Genomic DNA, 21,124 nt, shown 5'->3' with positions numbered 1-21,124 from the left:
TGTAAGAATTCGTTTTCTTGGAAATCTGTCTTGCAGACTCCCCAGGAACCCCACTGTAGCCTAAGATATTGCCTGGACTTTACCTCCAAAGACTCAGAAGGATGATCGCTCCATTGCATCCTGTCCCACCCTCCATTATCCTCCAGGGCTTCTTCATCTGAGCTTAAACATATACATTCAGATCCTTTAAGAAAGGCTGGGGTCCCTGGAGACAGTAAGACTAGATGTGTCAGGCAGCAAATCCACTCAACTGTCTTTTAGACAAGTATTTTCCAACTGTGCCCAACAGAGGGCAAAGGGTTTTATGCAGAGGCCACAGGAAGGGAGGGCTCCAGGGTCCCATAGCTGGTCCAATCAGAGAAATTCTGCTTTGACTTTGTTTACAGGTTAGGCTATTCAAATCCGATTCAGCTGTGATTTTGTTAAGGCTCCTATGGCTGAAAAAAGTTGAGACCCATCCACTCAAATTAAAAATGTGGCAGATACAATGAGGTGTGTCTGCTGTAGAAAGCACGATTATAAAATGAACGACGGTTGCCATTCACTGGGCAGGAGACAGAACAGCACTGTAATGAACGGAAGAGATGCTAGGTCACTTTCCCATTCGGTGGTTGAATGACTTAGGGCAAGGAATTTTCCTCTCTGTGCCCCAATTTCATCATCTGTGAAATGGGAATTATAAATGGCACCTGACTTAGAGGACATGGGGGAGACTGAATGAGATTAATCCAGGCCCAGCATCTCCATGATGCTGGAACATAATATAGGACCAATACATATTTGCTATAATTTTTCTTCTTCTTCTGTGTGTCACTCACTGTGCTGAACACATTATTTGTATTATCTTTTGTCCTCCCACCTTTATTCCATGAAGGTTTATTCCAATTTTATAGATTAGGAACCTGAGGGTAAGACCTAGACCTTGAACAATTGTCCCAAAATATCTACTCATGTCGTGGAGACCATTGGTGTTCTGGGGCCAGTTTGAGAATCACCCATCTAGGTGACTCTGGTTTATTCTTACTTGCCTGGAAACACCACACAATTTGATGTGATTAGGCTTTCTGCTCTCTTTTCTTGCATGTGTTCTCCTGCATGCATTCACCCATCCGTCCATTGAACTACCGATCCAGTTCAACAAACATTCGTTGAATGCCTACTTAGTGTCAGGAACCTTAGTAAAGTCACTCGGCTTCTCTGAAGGTCAAAGAGCCTTTCAGTAAAATGTGGGTGTTTAGATGAACTACAGTGTAGGATTTTTATATAAAATGAAAACAATTATCTAGAAAGGATTTGCCAAGTGCAAAGTGCTCTCTCCATATTAGGGATACTTAGGGATAGAATGACCACATGTCTCAGTTTGCTTGGACATTCCTGGCAGAGTTATTAGTAGCAATGCTTTTGTCCTCAAAAGGTCCCATTTGTAAGTTAAATCCTAGAGTCACCCTAGCTATGAATAGGGTCATAATGGCCATGTATATTTACGTTGGTTCATCGAGAAGGAGGGGTGGGAACTCTGCAGAAGTTTTGAGACCAGGTTAGGGATAAAATGGTTCTGAGTATGTTTTGAAGTATGGGCTTTGTGCCCATTAAAGAGATAGAAAATTGAGTCTGCCTTTCCGTAGGATCACAGCAACCTGGCACTGCAAGGGCTTGGCAGCAGGGAGGGGAAGAATTCAGGACCACCACTCTACCACCAGAGATAAGTGAGTTATCTGGGAGAACTTTACATAAACCAGTGTGACCTGATATTAAAAGACCCATGTATCCTGGATAGAAGAGCCCCCTCCAAAGGATTTGGGGGAACCCATAGAAAAGTGTTCCCCATGTGCTAATTAAAGGACACCATCAGCTACTGATATCTGCAAATTTATTCCTCTTCTCCAGGGCTAACCCCCAAGCCACATCACTTCTTGATTGTCCTCAGTGACTGTTATGCCCCATTGAGCCACAGCGCTTCTGCCAACAGTAGAGTCACTTCTGCCAGACACAGTAGGGTCTCCCCTGGGGCCCTTCCATCTACTCTTGGGCCCACGAGATCCTACTCCGTTATCCTGAGTCTCAGAGCTTACAGAGTAGGAGCGATTTCTCCCCTTCTCCTTTCATTGTCACTTTCTTTCAGAGGAGCCCTACAGTCACCTTGCTTGAGTTCTGGGTCTCCTGGCATCTTCTAGTAAAATAATAATTCTTTTTACGCATACTCATCATAGAGATTACAGAAAGATGAGCCTGGAGACGAATCTAAGACACCAACACCAGGATGTACCCTCAAATAATCCCCTGGCTCATACTTCCTAAGTGTTTTACAGGGCAAAGCTTGATAAACCTGATATCCTGTTTCTATGGAATGAGTTCACTCCCTGGAGGTTCCCCAGAATTTCATTCAAAGAGACTTGAGCCAGTTTCTCTGTTCTGTAAAACACAGCATTTAAGAACACAGGCTCGGGGCGGGGGGGCAGATACATATGAACCCAATTCCATATGAACTGTGATCTTGAGCAAATTGTGAGCCCCTCTAAGCCTCAGTTTCTTTATCTGTGAAATGGAGATAACAAAAGCACCAATCGGTCAGGACTGCCATGAGGACTATGTTACACAATGCTGTAAAGGCTTTGAACAATGTCATGAAACAATACACGTTCATCTTTATTTTAAGGTCTTCATTATTATCATCCTAATAGCGAGCAGGACCTAGCCTCCAAATGGGAGAGAATAAGGACTCTCCTATGAAAGGCGGAACAAACATGAGTGTTATTTCTATTTTTGTTTTCAGCCCTCACGCTCTACCCTGCAGCCCAAAGGCAAGCTCTTATCTGTAACTCAGATGTCACGGAATCAAGGCAGAATATCGACTTTCTTCTGCCTTTCAACTGGAAGTTCATTCTGTGGGGGAGTATAGGTGTCCCCCGTCCATCTAAATATTTCAATTTCTGTCTGAATGTTTGCCAGTCCGTTAGGAGAGCGTTGATAACAGGGAAGATAAAACATGTATTTAGAAAGAATGTGAGTGAGTGTGTGTAGATGTGCGGGGGTTTTTAGAAGTCTGTATAAGTGAACTCCTGATTCAGGATATGTCTGTGCTGGGGGCAAAGGCTGTCTTACGCAAGTCTCATTAGGAGAGTGACTGGTTGAAAGCCAGACCTGGATTATCACAAATGGATGCAGAGGGAGGCTGAAAATCAGGCCTCCTGCCCACTCAGCAGTTCTCGGAGCTGGCCCATCTCAGCCATCTAATGCCGTTCCTGCATTAGACGCTGCAAACACAATTGACTTCTGTTACTTATAAAGCCAACCACTTTAGTTCATTTAAACGTTTAGGTTGGACTTCAGAGATTTCTGAGAGGCTGGACAGCTCGACCAGCCACGACCAGTCCACCGCTCCAGCCCCACCCCAAGACTACATAACAAGAGAAGAATATTCCTTCATGCTACAGTCAGCACCCAGTCTCCATTAGCAGATGGACTTAAAGGTTGGTATTTCTGCATTTGAAAGTTCTGATCCAAACACGCACATCCCCAAATATTCTGTTTGTATCGTTCATTCATTGGACCCGTGTTCAATGCACCACCTGTATACTGGGCCCAGGAATATAAAGAGAGATCATATATTGAAGGAACCTTTAGGATGCTCACAGACTATCACAGGAAATAGAGAGGCAAAGAAATGGGAATGACATATTGGTACTAACGCTGTGATAATTACAGAAAAAAATAAAGGAAAGAAAAGAAAAGAAAATGGTACTGGAACTCAGCAAGGACGGTATGAGAGAACCCAGGAAATGTTCAAACTAAACCTTAAGGGGGTTTCGTTTTTCAGGAGAAATATGGGATGAAGAATGTTCTAGGCAGAAGATGTTGGAGAAGAGGTGTAGAAGTTGAACTCAGGCAGATCTTTGGTTAAATGACATGACTACTTACTGGACCTTGGGCAAGTTACTCCATCTCCCAGAGCCTAAGCTGCCTCCTCTATAAAACTGAGCTGATTGAGCTTCCTAGGATTACAGTGGAGCTCAAATAGCTCACATTAGCAAATGGCTGAGAGAATGTGACTCATGGTGGACATTCGTTACATGGTGCCTATTAGTTTAGTATGACTAGAGCTGCAGGGGGGGCAGACCACAAAGAATCTTGGAGTGGGGTGACTTATCCTGCAGACAAAAGGTTTCTGCTAATGGTTTTAAACCAAGGAGGAACATAGCCATGTTTGGGTTTCAAATAGATGTCATCGATGATAAGGTTAAAGATGACCTGAGGGTACAGCCAAAGGAAGCAGATGACAAAACCACGGACAATAGTTAGCTTATTCTTAGTTGTAAAAGGGTAAATTTTCTAAATAGAAACGTGCAATCACAAGATCCGTATTCCTCATCGTGAAGCAAGCACCCACCTACCTTTAATGTTGCAGCGTAAATCCTATCACATGTTCTGTTTAACATCTGAATTTCATTCTTCTCACGGAAGAATTGACTTACAAATCAACATAAAAGTCATGAGACAAGAGTCTCTTTCTACTCAGTGTTTCACCCTCCCTGCCTCTTTATTCCAGGACCTGCTTAGAGCCAGGCAAACAATGTTGATTGAGAGAAAAGGCATTTCTCTGGCATCGTGTCGCTTGCTTTCTAAAAGTCCCAGTGGGAGAACCAAGGAAAACTGTTCTCCCAAAATTTCCCCAGAGTGCGTCCTTCCTGTAAAGAAAAAATAAATTCTAAACACAGTGTGTGTGCACGAGTGTGATGGCTCTTCCTCATGGAGCTCAAACATCACCTCCTGGCAAACAGTCAACACAAGCCCAGGTGACCACTCCCTCCCCTGTGGACACTAGCGCCATCTACCCCTTCATTGGTTGCATGGTGTTGCAATTAATTTCCTGCTCATGCCTGTCTCCCCAGCTAGGCCAAGAGCTCTTCCAAGTCTGAGATAAGATCTTATCCATATACTTATTTCCACCATGTGGCACAATGCCTGGCACCTAGCAGGTAGGAGATAAGGTTTGTTGAATGGATACGCATGGGTCTAATCTCCTTTCAAAGTCTCCCAACTTCCAGTTTTCACTAGAGTGAGCTGGGACCTTAAACACCACCAGAGATATGAGTACACAAGTCAGGGAACCCCAGGGGGCAAGGCAGGCTTCTAATGACTCCACCAGCGCTGTCTGTATACGTGAATAAGCTGTTTGCTTACAGAGCCCATGTGGATTAGTCAAGACTAGATATTTGTAGATTCTGTTCCTGGCAGCAACTCAGGAGCTGCAGGGAGGACACTGGGAGATGCTCTGTGCATCCTTCATACCATCAGTCTCCCAGTTGAGGGGCTATTTTAGTTGTATTTGAATTTACCAGGTTCACCTGGGAAGGAGCTGTTCTTCATGGATATATATGAACTTCCCTTGAATCTAGGTATATTTATATCTGTACTTTCTCTGTGGAGAGTTGGTTCCTTAACTTTATAATTTTCTAGGACAGGAGTCAACAAACCATGGTCTACAGGTCAAATCGAATCCACAGCTTATTATTATAAATAAAGTTTCATTAGAACACAGCAACCTCCATGTCTTCACATATTATCAATGGCTGCTTTCACACTAGAACACTAGAGTTCGGTAATTTGTGATAGAGACTGCAGGGCCTGCAAAGCCGAAAATACTTACTCTCTGGGCCTTTACGAAAAACATCTGTAGCCCCCTGCTCTAATGCTTAACTTCAGGGGCAGTAGTTGTAGTGACGTGTGCAGGCTCAGTGCCGAGCACTCGACACCCACATTGCTCAAAGGTGGCCACTACGATGATGCCCATTTCGTGGATGAGCTCATTTACTGAGCACCTACTACAGTGTTCCGGGCTCTGTGCTGAGCACCGGTACCACCACAGCAAGCAAGGCATACACGATGCCCGCCTTAAGTCAGCTCCCAGGCTCTGTTCACCGAGCCATACTCTTTTTCGGAAAGCCTGTGTGCCCCCAGCCCTCAAGGGCACAAATCAGAGCCAAAGCACTCGTGGAGAATCCACGACTTTTCAGCTGTCAGAGGAACATCCTGCTCGCAGATGGGCCACAGCCAGAGCCCCTCCCATTCCTTCAGTGGGTGTGGTCCACATCCAGTTGAAACACAAGGGTCAGACCTGTTGGTCACCTCCTGTTGATGACCCTCTGGGACAAGGAACTGAGAAAGACCCCAGGCCAGGCCTCCCATAACAGTGGCTGGATCTCTGGGACCCACTCAGGGCAGGGTCTTCCGCGAACTCCTGACTAGTAAGATGTTAAACGAGGCCTGCATCTTTCCAAGGGGGGCGTGGCCGGGACTTCTTCCATTAGCGGCGCCGTCGGCTTTGGAGGCTCTTCCCTTTGTCCAGCACCTCCCGAGGAGCCTGCTGTTCTTTCCCCTTTGTTTTAAATGGGCCACGATGAAAAATGCTCACCATGGGACATTGCTGCACAGGAGAAAGACCACGGAGGGAGAGAAAGGCAACAGAAGAGGACTGACCGCCCCAGCCCAGGCCGCTCGGAGCGGATCCTAATTAGGAGTCTGGCAGCGCATCCCTCAGCAGGAAGCCCGGATCATTAGCGCTGGCACCGCACACTCTCTGACTACGGTCTGCAGCCACGCGGCCGTGCTGGCACCACGCGGACCCCGCTCTTGGCTCCGCATCAGAACAGATGTCCAGAGAGGGATCTTTCTTGTTTTTTGTTTTTGTGTTTGGAGTTTTTTTTTTTTTTTTTGAAGCGTTGCATGACCCCGTGCCAGAGACTTCTTGTGCCAAGATAATGGGTTTGGATGGATCAGCGAAGCAAGACAAGTCAAGAGGGATTTAAACAGTGCTTGTGTGCACTCCCGGGGTGAAAAACAGAGAGACATGGAAAGAAGCTGGATCGCTGTCTTGGAATTTGAGAGGTCGACCAAGAGGTGTCTTCCAGCACTGTGCTTAGTAGCAAGGGAACTACTGCAGAACCTGCCCCTCTATGTCCTCTGCTAGAGCCCCAGTCCAAGGCACGAATATCGTGCATCTACATCAGGAACTGGCGAGGATTCGTTGAAATAGTGTAAGCGTGAACACGCGTACACAGTGTGTTTGTGAACGTCTGTGTTCACACATCTCTAAAACATGGTAGATTTACCCAGAATGCCTTCCCCTGGCAGCAGAAAATGACAAAGTGACTCCTCCATTTTATTAATGGGAAACCTGATGAAAAGTGTTATTAAACATGTCATTGGATATTTTAGAGTAAATGGAACCAGATCCAAAATTTCAATGTAGGCTTCCTCATTGTCTTTGGGATTCCATGTAAATATGGACCATGTTGTCTGACAAACATTTGGGGCATGTCAGTTGGTTAGCAAAAGAATGGATTTTTTTAAAAAAGTCAGGGCTGTTGTGCAGCACTATTTACAATAGCCAAGACATGGAAGCAACCTCAATATCCATCAACAGAGGAATGGATAAAGATGTGGTACATACGTACAAGGGAATATTACTCAGCCATAAAAGAGAATGAAATAGTGCCATCTGCAGCAACATGGATGGACCTAGAGATATCAAACTAAATGAAGTAAGTCAGGCAGAGAAAGACAAATACTATATGATATCACTTATATGTGGAATCTAAAATATGACACAAATGAACTTATCTACGGAACAGAAACAAACTCACAGCGTAGAGAACAGGCTTGTGGTTGCCAAGGTGGGGGTGGTGGTGGTGAGGAAGAGATGGATTGGGAATTTGGGGTTAGCAGAAGGAAACTATTATATATAGAATGGATAAACAACAAGGTCCTACTCTATATAGCACAGGGAACTATATCCAATATCCTGAAATAAACCAGAATGGAAAAGAATATATATATGTATAACTGAATTGTCTTGCTGTACAGCAGAAATTAACACAACATTATAAATCAACTATATTTCAATAAAATATTATTTTAAAAAAATCAGGTCTATTGTGGAAAATCCAAGATACACCATCACTATATAACATTAGAATTTAATAAATATTCTGAAAGTGAATTGATAGAGCAAACCCAGCCCACACGATTCAGCCTAGAAAGTCAAGGTATGTAACTTCTATTTGGGGACTGGCTTTGAAATGAAGACCACATGACATCAAAATATTCAATTAAAATGCCATTTGTCCAGATGTTTGACCATATAATGCCAACAACTAGTTTGACTAATGTTTTGAATTTAATTGACCAGATGTTTTATTGGTAGGTGCCTTAATGAGTAGGAGAAATGTTTGTGGAGTTGAATCAAATTTCCCTGGGAAGAGTCTGCCTCACTGGAAACAGGGACTTAAATGTTGTTACTGCCATTAACCAGAGCTTATCAGAAGTTTTGAAATTGTCTCACCACCTTCATACCTAGTTTTTTAGGATACCTTGCTCTTTCATTGTAAGCTCAGAGAAGATAGTACCTTAGTTTGGGTCCCTCCAGAAGAAAATCCTAAAACAAAAAGTCAAGGGCAAATTTAGAAGCAATTGGTAAACCAAACGCAGATTAAACACAGACAAAACAGTTTTCAAAGAGTGGAAAGTAAATGGATTTGGAGGTAGAGGTCTCAGATTCAGTGTCAGGCATGCTGTTTACTTTGGGTGTGATAATAAAAACAGCAGATTACATGGAGGCCTTACTCTGTGCCCAGCACACAGCATCCTTCATCTATTTCACAGATGAGAATGTGCAGGCACTGAAGCATTAAGTCACATGTCCAAAGTTACCCAGCTGGGAAGTGTCAGAGGTGAGATTAGTTCTCAGATACTCTGGTTCGGAGCCAGAGCTGTCAGCCACGCCCCCTACAGTGTGTGATTCAGAGCTCGTTAGAACCTCAGTTTCTTCATCTCTGAGTGCAATGCCTGTCCTAGAGAGCAGCCATAAAGGGGTTAAACAGGATAAGGTAGAAGAAGGTGTGGAGTTTGTACAGCACTCTGTGCTTTGTGAGCTGAGTGTCCCACGAGTGTTAGTTACAACACCCATGTAAGAGCCGATTGTCAGTGCTTACATGTCCTGACTCGTCTCTAAGGCCTCTTCAAGCCGATGACATGATGTGGATCCCTAAGATCCAGTGGCTCTCCCTTTAACACAAAAGCACCCGTCCCTTTGCGGCTCAACACTGTGGCAGAGGAAGCCAGTGACCACCCTCCCATGTCTCCATCCTCAGCATCTCTTTCTGCCTTTCCACAACCTTGGGCTTCCCCAGCCATCTGAATAATTCATATTAATGTGGAGACTTAGGACACATGGGCATGGAGTGGCCAGACATCCTGAAACCCACATATGCACAGGATGAAGCAGTCTCTAGGACAAAGCCAGGGGGCCAGGCAGTTGGGACCAGGATGCTAGGTGGGGCTCCCAGAAGTAACCCACAGGTGTGTGGGACCCTCATTGGGCAGCACAAGGCAGCTCTATTCACAGGATGAGATCTCAGAAGGTCTTCCCACTGGGTTCACCTGGTTTTATTCCTCCATTATCCCAATTCTTCATGAGTAGCTGTTATGTGCTGGGCGGGAGGGAAAGGTCAGTGGTAAATCAGGTAAACCTCTGTCCCCTCCATGTCAGAGACCAGGGCAGACAATACAGTGTTTCTGTTTTTAATACATCCACTAAGATGATCCAGAAACACAGTAGGGATTCTGTTTTTCTTCTAAAATAAACAATCCCTGTTCTAGAAGTTTACTATAAGGAGGGTTAAATGATACAAACTAGAATAATTGGAGCCAGAAGTAGGACCAGGGAATAGGGAGGGTATTTGGGTAGCTGGGTGGTCCGGAAAGGCCACTTAGAGAGAGAGGACCTGATCTGATACTGAAACACTAAGAAAGAGGCAGCCACACACACACAGCTGGTGGGAAGCATTCTAGGCAGAGGAAATAGGCAGCACAAAGCCTACAAGGCAGGCGTGAGCCTGACATGTGATTGGAACAGAAGGAAGGTATGGAGATTTGACATGCACAAGCAGAGACAAGCAGAGACCAGGTATGCACGTCCCCGAGGACCTTATCAGGAGTGTGTCTTTGAGTCTCAGTGTGATTGGAGGCGTGGAGGGCTTTGCATAACAGGGTCTCACAATTTTCTTTATGTGTTCGGAAAGTTTACTCTGGCTCAACTGTTAGAAAAGTGAGACAGGCAGGGATATGGGACAGGAAGCTATGGTAGGCTTTTAGGAGGGATGGTGGCAGTCTGGACAAAGGTACCTAGAAGCAGTGGGATTGGGGTAGAAAGTTGGCACCAGGCACTGTTGGGGTTTGGGATCCAGATTCTGTTACTGACCAGGGTTCTTTATCTCTTTCATCAATAGGAATTGATCAGAGGCCAGACAAGAAATTCAGGCAAGACTTTACTGGGGCCCCTGATGAAGCAAGGGAGAGAAAGAACAAGTAACAGGCTCCCTTGCTGGCTCCCTGAGGACAGGCAAGCTGTTTCCTTATATGGGGTGAGGGTAGGGGCAGATCCAGGGGTCAGCCCAGAGGGGTGGCTTAGGGGTTTGCCCACCACTTTGGTGGTGTCGTGTGCAGGGGGCACACGCAGTACACTGCTGTTGCTCCCGATGCCCTGCTTTTGCTCCCGGCTCTTCAGAAGTGGCAGTTGGCGGGGGGGGGGGGTGTTTTTGTATCTTGTTGTCCATAATTTGCCCCAACTGCACATGCACGCAGTTATTTTTATTCCCTTATAGTTTCTTTGTATTCTGTTGCTCGAGAAGAGGCGTGTCCAGGTGCCAGCACTGCAGCAAAGGGTCCCAGGTCCCAGCCTGTCTCACTTCCAGGCCTACAGAGGTGGCCTGAGAAAATCACAGTAGACCTGGCCCAGGAGGAGGCAGGACAGACACCCAGCAACCCCCAGGGGATGGGATTTCCTGTTGTTCAGGGTTTGCGTTAAACATGAGGAAAGAAGGAAGTAGGTTTAGCCAGAGAGAAGTGGGGATGAGGAAGGAAACTATGGTGAAGGTGAAGCAGAGGAGGATGATCACGCAAGAGGAAGCAGAGAAGACCCTGACGACACTTGGATTCCCCCAGATCTGGTTCTGCTTCCTGCTTCTGGGCTGAAGGACAGCTGGATGCCCAGGACCTTGTTTATGTCTCACAGCAGCTCTGCCAGGGGGAACTGAGCCCAAGAGAGGTCGGGTTCCCAAGGTCAACCTGTGACTGGCTGGACCTTGGTGGGTGCCTGTCCCTCCTGGGCCATATGCCTTTGCCCTGAAAGAAGGAAAAGTTCTAACCTCATTGTCATCAACTCCAGCTGTCACTTGGACATGGCTAGGAAATGGCTGAGGATGGAGGTGACACCACGGGGAGGGGCAAGTCTTAGTAGATTGCCCTCCCCCCTTAGCTCCTTTCAGTTTCAAAATTCACACGAATATAATGTACATTTATAAAACACTATCTCAAAAGTCATAATCCCATCAGGTCTCCATTTGAAATATTGTATAAACATAAATAATAGCAATAAAACCAAAAGAGAAAAAAATATAATAGAAGAAAGACAAAATTTTTGCTGTGTTTCTGAATTATTTTACTGAACTTATCAACCACAGAGCTACTGTAATAAAACTACCTATAATAGCATAAAATGAAAGCAATAATTTCTGAGTCATACCTAAGTAACCCACAGTTAGAGGGCATTATTTTAGAAGTATAATTCTACCAGGTTTCCATTTGAGCCACTGGATACAGTAGTCCCTCCTTAACTGCAATTTTGCTTGTCAAAGTCCAAAAATATTAAATGGAAAATTCCAGAAATAAACAATTCATAAGTTTTAAGTTGCGTGCTGTTCTAGGGAGAGTCATGAAATCTCACACCGTCTCACTCTGTCCTACCCATGACATGGACGTGCTTCATCCCTTTGTCCAGAGTATCCCACCCAATAGTCCCTTAGTATCCAATTAGACTGTCAGATTGACTGTCATGGTATCACAGTGCTTGTCATCAGGTAACTCTTATTTTACTTAATAATGGTCCCAAAGCCTAAGAGGGGTGATGCTGGCAATTCGGATATGCCGAAAAGAAGCCGTAAAGTGCTTCCTTTAATTGAAAAGGTTGAAAGTTCTCTTAACAAGGAAAGAGCAAAAAAATTGTATGCTGAGGTTGCTAAGATCTATGGTAAGAATGAATCTTCTATCCATGAAATTGTGAAGCGGGAGAAGGAAATTTTGTGCTATTTTGCTATGGCACCTCAAACTGCAAAAGTACAGCCACAATACGTGATAAGTGCTTAGATAAGATAAGGAAAAGGCATTAAGTGTGTACAGTAAGGTATTTTGAGAGAGGGAGAGAGAGAAAGACCACAGTCACATAACTTTTATTACAGTATGTTGTTAATATTTTTCTATTTTATTAGTAGTTATTGTTGTTAATCTCTTACTGTGCCTAATTTATAAATTCAACTTCATCATAGGTATGTATGTATAGAAAAAAAAAACATGGTATATGTAGGGTTCCGTACTTCTAAAGTTTCAGGCACTCACTGGGGATCTTGAATGCATCTCCTGCGGATAAGGGGGGTTTGTATTAAATTAATTACTTAATAGCAATAAGACTAAAAGTCAAAAACCAAAATTATTTTATTGAAAAAGAAAAGCATCTTACTGTGGTTCTGGATCTTCAGTTCAGCTCATTGGAGAGTGGGATTAACTCAGAGATGATTCACTTCTGCTTTCAGGCTGTGTGGACAGCGTTTGATGCGGAGGTCTTTCTGTGGCCAGTGGAGGATGTGTGGACCAGGGGAGTCCCTCAGTGGGAACGACCGCTAGGCAGTTTCTTTCTGATCTAGAAGTGTGGGGTAGGACAAAGAGTTCTATTCTCAGGAGCTGCTCCCTGGCGTCCCTTTGGAACATTTAATGTCTGACAAGGGGACAAGGTGGAAGACCAGAGCCTGGGCCACCAACACTCTGTTCTAGTGGGAGGGATGAATTGAAAGCACTAGGACACCTCCCTTGTTCTCTCAAAGAGAAGCTTCTCTCTCAGGATAGAGCCGACCCGATAGAGGGCTCTTTTTCCTGGGGTCCTGATCTGAGAAGGTAGCATTTATCCCACATCAGGCAGGAGGTTGAATCCCCACTTCATCATAGTCTGATGCTTCTCCTTCCTCTGGGATCTGGTCATCCAGAGGGTTCCCTGGCAGCCCTAGTGGACCTCTGCCAAATGCCCCATTTGCAACGTCAAGGATATAAGAATAATTTTAGAAATCTTTTTTTTTTTCTTTTTTTTCCTGCGGTACGTGGGCCTCTCACTGCTGTGGCCTCTCCCGTTGCGGAGCACAGGCTCCGGACGCGCAGGCTCAGCGGCCATGGCTCACGGGCCCAGCCGCTCCGCGGCATGTGGGATCTTCCCGGACCAGGGCACGAACCCGCGTCCCCTGCATCGGCAGGCGGACCCTCAACCACTGTGCCACCAGGGAAGCCCCCAAATATTTAAATATCCCTCAATATATATATATTTTTTGTCTCTGGGATGCATACTCTTCTCTTAAGTTATGAAGGTGTCTTTCAGTGAACAGAGCTTTCATTATCATGAGTTTTCTCTCATGGGAAATAAGCTGGCTTCTATAATAGCCAGAGATTCTTTCAAATTTTTCTGAAAGAATTTTGACTTGTATTTTATAGGTGTCCAGCTCATCACGTGCATTGCTGAGCTTGTCACCTGCATTAGAAGGATTCTTTTCTACTCTACAGGGTAAATTCTCCCTAAATCAAATATTTGGTGAGAATTCTTGTTTTTTCCCCTTGATGCAGTTCTAAGAGAACTTGAAGTTCCCACAGAAGCTGTTATCTCTGCCTTTCTAACTGCGTTTTTTGTTGCTGTTGTTGTTTTTTCTGACCGCATAAAGCGTTATCAGTTTAGAGACTTTGCATATAATTTTAAGTGCATCATTTATTTAATCATTGTCAGTGAGTTTAGCGTACATTTCATTTCCTTATTTTTCAAGAGTTTTTAATATTTAACTCAGCCACATCAATCACTGATTTCAAAACTCAGTTTTTGACTCAGATTCTAGGTGGTCTCTGTGTTTTGATGAATCCTAAGGTCCCACCATTCATGCCATCTCCTCTAGGGGCTGCTGCACAATCTCTCACACTCTCATATTCCAGGTGCACCCAGAGACTTGGCCTGACTCTCCTTAGAATTTTCTGATATTCTTCTCTTCTGTATAATAAGTTGACTCACTCTCACTTTCAGTCCTTCAGCTTCTAGTGAAAGAAGCTTTAGACTTCCCTGAAGGCTGGAATATTTTTCCAAACATATTTTAGAGCGACCTGAACCTGTTCATTCTTCTGATGGATTTTGAAAGATGTCATGATGACAGCTATTTGATTTTAGATGTATCCGGATTTATCTTATAAAGACTGGATCTTTCAGGATGTGTCAGCTTGCTTTTTGTTAATCCATTTGTTTACTGGTTCACTCCCCAGGTAGTAAAATAACATAAAATTTAAATTTTAGCCACTTTAAGCACATAGTTTGGTGACATTAAGTACATGCATATTGTTGTGCCACCTCATCAGTATTAATCCACAGAACTTTTTTGTCTTCCCAAACGGACACTCTGTGCCCATTAAAATATAACTCCCCGTTTCTTCCTCCCTCCATCTCCTGGCAACCACCATTCTACTTTCTGTCTCTATGAATTTAACTACTTGACGTACCTCATATAAGTGGAATCACACAGTACTTGTCCTTTTGTGCCTGGCTTATTTCACTAAGCCGACCCTCTGCACAGTCAAAAATCCGCATATAAATTTATAGTCGACCCTCCATATCTGTGGTTCCACATCTGCAGATTCAATCAACTGCAGATTGTGTAGTACCGCAGTACGTATTTATTGAAAAAGAGTCTACATGTAAATGGACCCACGCAGCTCAAACTCAAGTTGTTCAAAGGTCACTGTATTTAATAATGTAAAACAAGTGATGTAAACCCCCTCAGTAACCAAGAAGTTGAAGGGGGTAGAGATGGCTTCAGGTATAGTTTGATCTACGGTCAAGCAATTTATTGACACGTCCTCTCTTGTGCCACTTCTCACTTCCTCTTCTCTGAAAACATGTATTCACACACACACAAAAAACTGTACATGAATGTCCATAGCAGCTTTATTCGTAATAGTCAAAAGCTGGAATCAGTCTAAATGCCCTTTAACAGTGCATAAACATGTAATACATTGGTGCTATAGAATATTGGTCAGCAATAAAAAGGAATAAACTATTGATACATGCAATGGTTAACAGATGAGGCAGAAAAATAGCCAGTCTCAGTAGCAAAGAAATGCAAATTAAAATAAGACTTCAGGGAATTCCCTGGCTGTCCAGTGGTTAGGACTAAGTGCTCTCACTGCCGACGGCATGGATTCAATCCCTGGTCAGGGAACTAAGACCCTGCAAGCCACATGGCATGGCCAAAAACTTAACTAAATAAATAAATACAATTTCTTCAAAAAAATAAAATAAAATAAGACTTCAGTACTTGTCAAATTAGGTATTGAATTTATACTTTTCCCTTTTTACCTCCCCGCTAACTTCCACAGTGCTTCCTGGGACCCCTTTCCCAAATCAACTACTTGCACTCAACATTCTTATCTCAGGGTTTGCTGCTGGGGAAACCTAACCTAAGACAGTTAGCGGAATGAGTAGGGAACCATGGCATGGATCACCGTCCCAGTGAAAAGAGATAAGGGAAGACTTAGGCAGGAGATAAGGGGGAAAGCCAACGATGGTTTGCGATGCTTCCTGCTTCCCATGTAATCTGTCTCTTATCCTCACATTCCCCCAAAGAATTTCAGACTATAAGACTCTTGGTATCACTGTGTCCTTATGTGCCATCTGCATTCCCAACAGCTCTCAAATCAGTATTGTCTTCAGACTTCATTAGGGAACCACAGATTCCCTTCCCATCCTCCTATTTCATGAAGGCTTTGGAAAAACAAAGCAGAGGTAGGAGCTGCCTTCTCTCTCACAGTAACCTGGAGTTGGCCCTGGAGGCAGAGGCCGGGGTGTTAGAGGCCTCTGTATATGCTGTGACTGACTTTTAATAAACACTAATGCGGAGGAGGAGACTGGTTAGAGCAAAATTTGCTTCAAATTAGAGCTGGAAAAGCAGGATCCAGTTATCCATGGGAAATAGCAACTTGTGAACTGGCCAAGATTATCACGCCATCATCAATCAGGGGGAAAGAAAAACATGACTTCCCTTGCCTTGCCCTCCTCCTCCCCCTCTTCCCCCTCCTCCCCCTCCTCTCCTCCCCCTCCTCCCCCTCCCCCTCCTCCCCCTCCTCCTCCCTATCCTCCTCCTCCCCATCCTCCTCCTCCCCATATCCTCCTCTCCCTCCTCTCCCTCCCCCTCCTCCCCCTCCTCCTCCTCTCCCCTCCTCTCCCTCCTCCCCCTCCTCCCCCTCCTACCCCCTCCTCCTCCTCCTCCTCTCACTAATGCTTTCCAGCCCAAACATGGAATGTTTTGTTTAAGGAAAAAGTTGTTGGATGTAATTAGTAATTCTATTATAGTAGTATATCTTTATCTAAATAAACACAACCTGCTTTTCCACCATGAGAAATTACGTGGTGGGGATGGGGGAGGAGAGAATCAGGCTGAGATTTGGAGGCACTGAGTGAGTCTGCCCCTGGGTTTTATGAGAGTCCTGGAGTCAGTCTGTAGGATACGTAAATGGGCTGATAGGAGATGTGGTATCAGAGGCCGAGTCAGCTCAGCTGCTTTGCTCCGACCCCTGGCAACGTCCCAAGCCAACATTGCTCCTGCTGCCCCCTCTGTTAAAGATTCTTCCTGCTTCCTAGTAGAGAACCCAAAAGAATGCACAAGAGCAAGAGATTAATGCCAGTGAGCAACCCACCTTCTTTAGGGAGAGCAGAAAAGAGGGCATGGGAAGAAATCCCACAATCCCAAATACCCACCTGGGATTTGTAGTTCAAATCATTTTCACACTGAGGATTTTACTAACCTACGTTAGCATCCTGTCATTTGTCCCTGAAGTCCCTCTGCTGGTGAGAGGTGAACAGGACATCAGGAAGTAAGTCAGAGAAGTTGGCATAACATTCTCAAAAAGTGAAACCAAAAAGTCAATCTCTGAGAGCAAAAAATCATCAGTACTTCTCTCTACCCAGCCTACCTCTTCCAGGGAGCTTTTGCATTTGCCTCTGGGCAGTGGAAGACAATTATACTTTCTTTTAATTAATGATGGTTGTTTTATGCATAAAGAGATTGTCCCATATTATAAATAAACACAATACAGGCTCATTTTATTAGAAAGTTTTGAAAAAAACAAAAATTATAAGGGTTGTTGTAAAGCAATTCTTCGTCACAATGAACTACAGAGAATAACTTTGCTGCATTTCCTTCCAGTCTTTTTTCTATGCAAGCTATTTTGGTTTATTTGTTTTATGCAGTTATGATCAAATCATACAGACAATGTTTGTTGAATGCCTGCTGTGTCAGGCTTTATGGTGATCCAAGCTGAATCAGGATCCTGGTGCCCCCTGAAAGCCAAACACTACCACAAAGTCTGTAGTCCCCATGGTCTACCTACCCAGGTCAGGTCAGGACAAGGAATGACACTGGTTACAGCAGTTTTTATGAATTGGTGGTTATCTGTGTGCTTTTGTTTGCAAAACCAATTTTGGAAGATGAGAAGGGCAGAGAATATATGCATGTTTACAAACACAACCAATAACATCATCATCATAATAAAAATAATAAAACATAATGACTGGCGTAAATTCTTCTCAATAGATACCAACTCCTTGTAGCATTGGGCATGAGGGAATGGATCCACCACTTATCATTCCAGGAGGGACCAAAGACCAATAGGAAGGAGTTCATAGTCATATCAGCAAAAAGGAAAGCAAAGATAGATTTCTAAGTTGCAATGCCTCCCATGCCTCAAGCTCATCTTTCTACAGCAATAATAATAGCCAACATTGTTGAGCATTTTCTATATGCCAGGCTAAATAGGTTCTGGTACCAATTCCAATGAGGAGGTGGTCCGCACACCGACAGGCATTTCTTGGGATACCAACCAGGTGTCCTACAAGTCAACTTAATTCTGACACTATCTATCCAGGGACAGCATCAAATTCCACAGGTTAAGTGTTCAGTCCTACAAGACTGGTCATCCCCTTCAGACGCCAGTCAAAAGCCCAGTTTTTTGCCTATATTTCTGGGCAACTGGCTATAAATCGGAGGTTCCTAAGGGCCACCCCCATACTTGGGTTCAATTAATTTCCTAGAGCAACTCACAGAACTCAAAGAAACTTTTTACTTACTAGGTTATCAGTTTGTTATAAAAGGACATAACTCAGGAACAGCCAGATGGAAGAAATGAATAGGGCAAGTTATTTGGAAAGGGACACGGAGCTTCCATGCCCTCTCCAGGTGCACCATTCACACATCTCCACGTGTTCACCAACCTGGAAGCTCTCCAAACTCTGCCCTTTGGGGGTTTTATGAAGGCTTCTTTACATAGTCATAAATAATTAAATCACTGGCCATTGGTGATTGATTCAACCTCCAGATGCTCTATCCTCCCAGGAGGGGGTTGGAGGTAGGTACTGAAATTTTCAACCCTCTCATCACTTGGTTGGTTCCCCTGGCAACCAGCCCCCAGCCTTAGGTTACCTAAAGACACCTTTATAGCTCTATCAGAGGAAATTCCAAGGATTTAGGAGCCCTGTGCCAGGAACATGATGGAAGACTAAATATATATTTATTGTTATAAATCACATTATGATTATTATGCTAAACTCTTCATCTGCTGTATCCCCTTTCATTCATACAAAAAACCCAGAACATAGATACTATTATCCGCATTTTAAAGACTAGGAAGTAGAGACTCAGATGAAGCTAAGCAAAACAGCCTGGTAGAATAAGTTTTAAGCTCCAGTTCCTAGCAACAATATTTTGGTCTGTTCTGAGGGTTGCCTGTGAATGGAACTCAAATGTGCTCAGTCAAGTTGAAAGTCAGCCTTTAACATGGGCCCCAGAGCCAGTTCCCAGCCTCTTTCTGCTGTTCATCATTTGATACATGTGTACACTATTGACATTCTTATAGTCACTTCACTTACCGCAACTAGAACGTTCCTTTCCTTCATAGATTTTCTGTTTAATATTTAGTGTCAATATTGCCCACTAGTCTGTAAGTTCCGTGAGAGCAAGGAGCATGATTCTCCTCCCACACAGTGTGTGTCATGAACTCAGTAAACATTCACTGAATGAATGTACCCAGTGGGTAGGGATGACGCCACACATCTCTCTTTGCACATTGTTCAGAGTAGAAGACAATAAATGTCCAGAAGAAACCTACTCATGGAACCCTTGTTTCATCCCTGAAGTAGTTCCTATGTGTTTCTATAAATTCTACCATCTGTTAAAGCCAACTTCAACTTTTGTCATCTCTAGAAAGTTGCTCATAGGCATTGCAGTGTCATGAAGAACACAAGCTTTGATATCAAACAAACATTGGTTGTAATCCCACTCCACCACTTAGTTAGTTGTGTGACCTTTGCTAAGATACTCAATTCTCTCAGCCTCAATGATCACATCTGTAAAGTGAGGTAACATTAGTCCCCACCATACAAGGTGATGACATATGTAAAGTCCTTACAACAGTATCTGGAATGTCATAAGTGCTCATTTAAGGCAGGTTGCTATCATTCAAATTTAATGAATTGCCTTCTTTATCATCCGTTCACACTACCTTATTTTCTATAGCAGCATGTACTTACTTTGGTGTTTCAAGAAGGCGGCAGCTCCTTCCAGGTGAGTCCAAAACATGCCTCTTGATTCCCTGCTGTATCCTTTAGTGCCACGTAAATTGTCATGACATGAGAGCAAGTACCCAAAAAATATATGAATACTTCATGATGTTTCATTTATTATTTTTACTTTGGTTTGCTAGAGAATTTAGAAAATGTGTGAAAATAAAGAAAAATTTTTTTAATTACCCATAACTCCCACAACCACTCAGAAATGACCTAAGTGCTTATAGACAACTAATGATAACCTACTGTATAGCATAGAGAACTCTACTCAGTGCTCTGTGCTGACCTAAATGGGAAGGAAATCCAAAAAAAGTGGGGATATATATGTATACAGATAGCTGATTCACTTTGCTGTAAGCAGAAACTAACACAAAACTGTAAAGCAGCTATCCTCCAATAAAAATTAATTTTAAAAAAAGAAATGACCTAAGATCTTCCCTTTCCATCCTCCCAAATATACATGAGATTATACTGTAAAAACAACTTCATGACCTGTATTTTTTTTACTCATTAACTATACATTTTCCCATAACATTATAAACATAATAATAAAGCATTTTAAGTGACTCTGTTATATGCCACAACTTGACGTAGTTTACCGCCCCCCCCCATATCTGGCACAATGACTTGCTAATAATACTTGCTCAATAAATATCTTCCTACAAATGAATAATAAGTCAGGCAGACCCAAGTCAGACTGCCACACTTACTGTCTCCGTAAACTGAGACAAGCCCTTTAACCTATCTCTCACAGATGGAGAAGCTCAGAAAGCTTAAGTGACATACCCGCCGTCACAGAGCTGGTGAGCACTGGAGCAAGCTCTTGCACCAACATACTCTGGTTGCACGACCCAGTTCTAACCATCACGACGCTCTCCTCTTGCTTGTCCCAGCGCACACAGTCCTTCCTTCTCACACGCTCAAGCCACACTCACCACTCAGTATGTGACACCAAACTCAGTCCAGAAGACATGCAATGGGCTGCCAGCTGGAGGGGCTGACAATGAGCTCTCCATTCTCTCGTGCCTTTTAGCCAAAGGCACAGGGACAGCCAAAGCTTTCATTGCCTCTGTTCAAACCAGGGAAGACAGAACCAAGAGCACGTCAGGCAATTAACCACCAAGCACAGAAATCAAATAGGAGGAAGGTTGGCTATACAGCCTATATTTATTTCCTGTGGCTGTTTTAACAAAGTATCACATATTTGGGGCCTTAAAACAATAGGAAATTTTTCTCTGATAGTTCTAGATGCCAAAAGTCAAAAATCAACATGTGTTGCAAGCTCACGCACTTTCTAAAGATTTGGGGGGAGAATCCTTGCCTCTTCCAACTGCTGGCAGCTCCAGGCGCTTCTTGGTTTATGACCATGTCCTTCTAGTG

This window comes from Grampus griseus (genome assembly GCF_964374135.1).
Source record: "Grampus griseus genome assembly, chromosome: 14".
NCBI lineage: Eukaryota > Metazoa > Chordata > Mammalia > Artiodactyla > Delphinidae > Grampus > Grampus griseus.
This window is presented reverse-complemented; position numbering follows the sequence as displayed.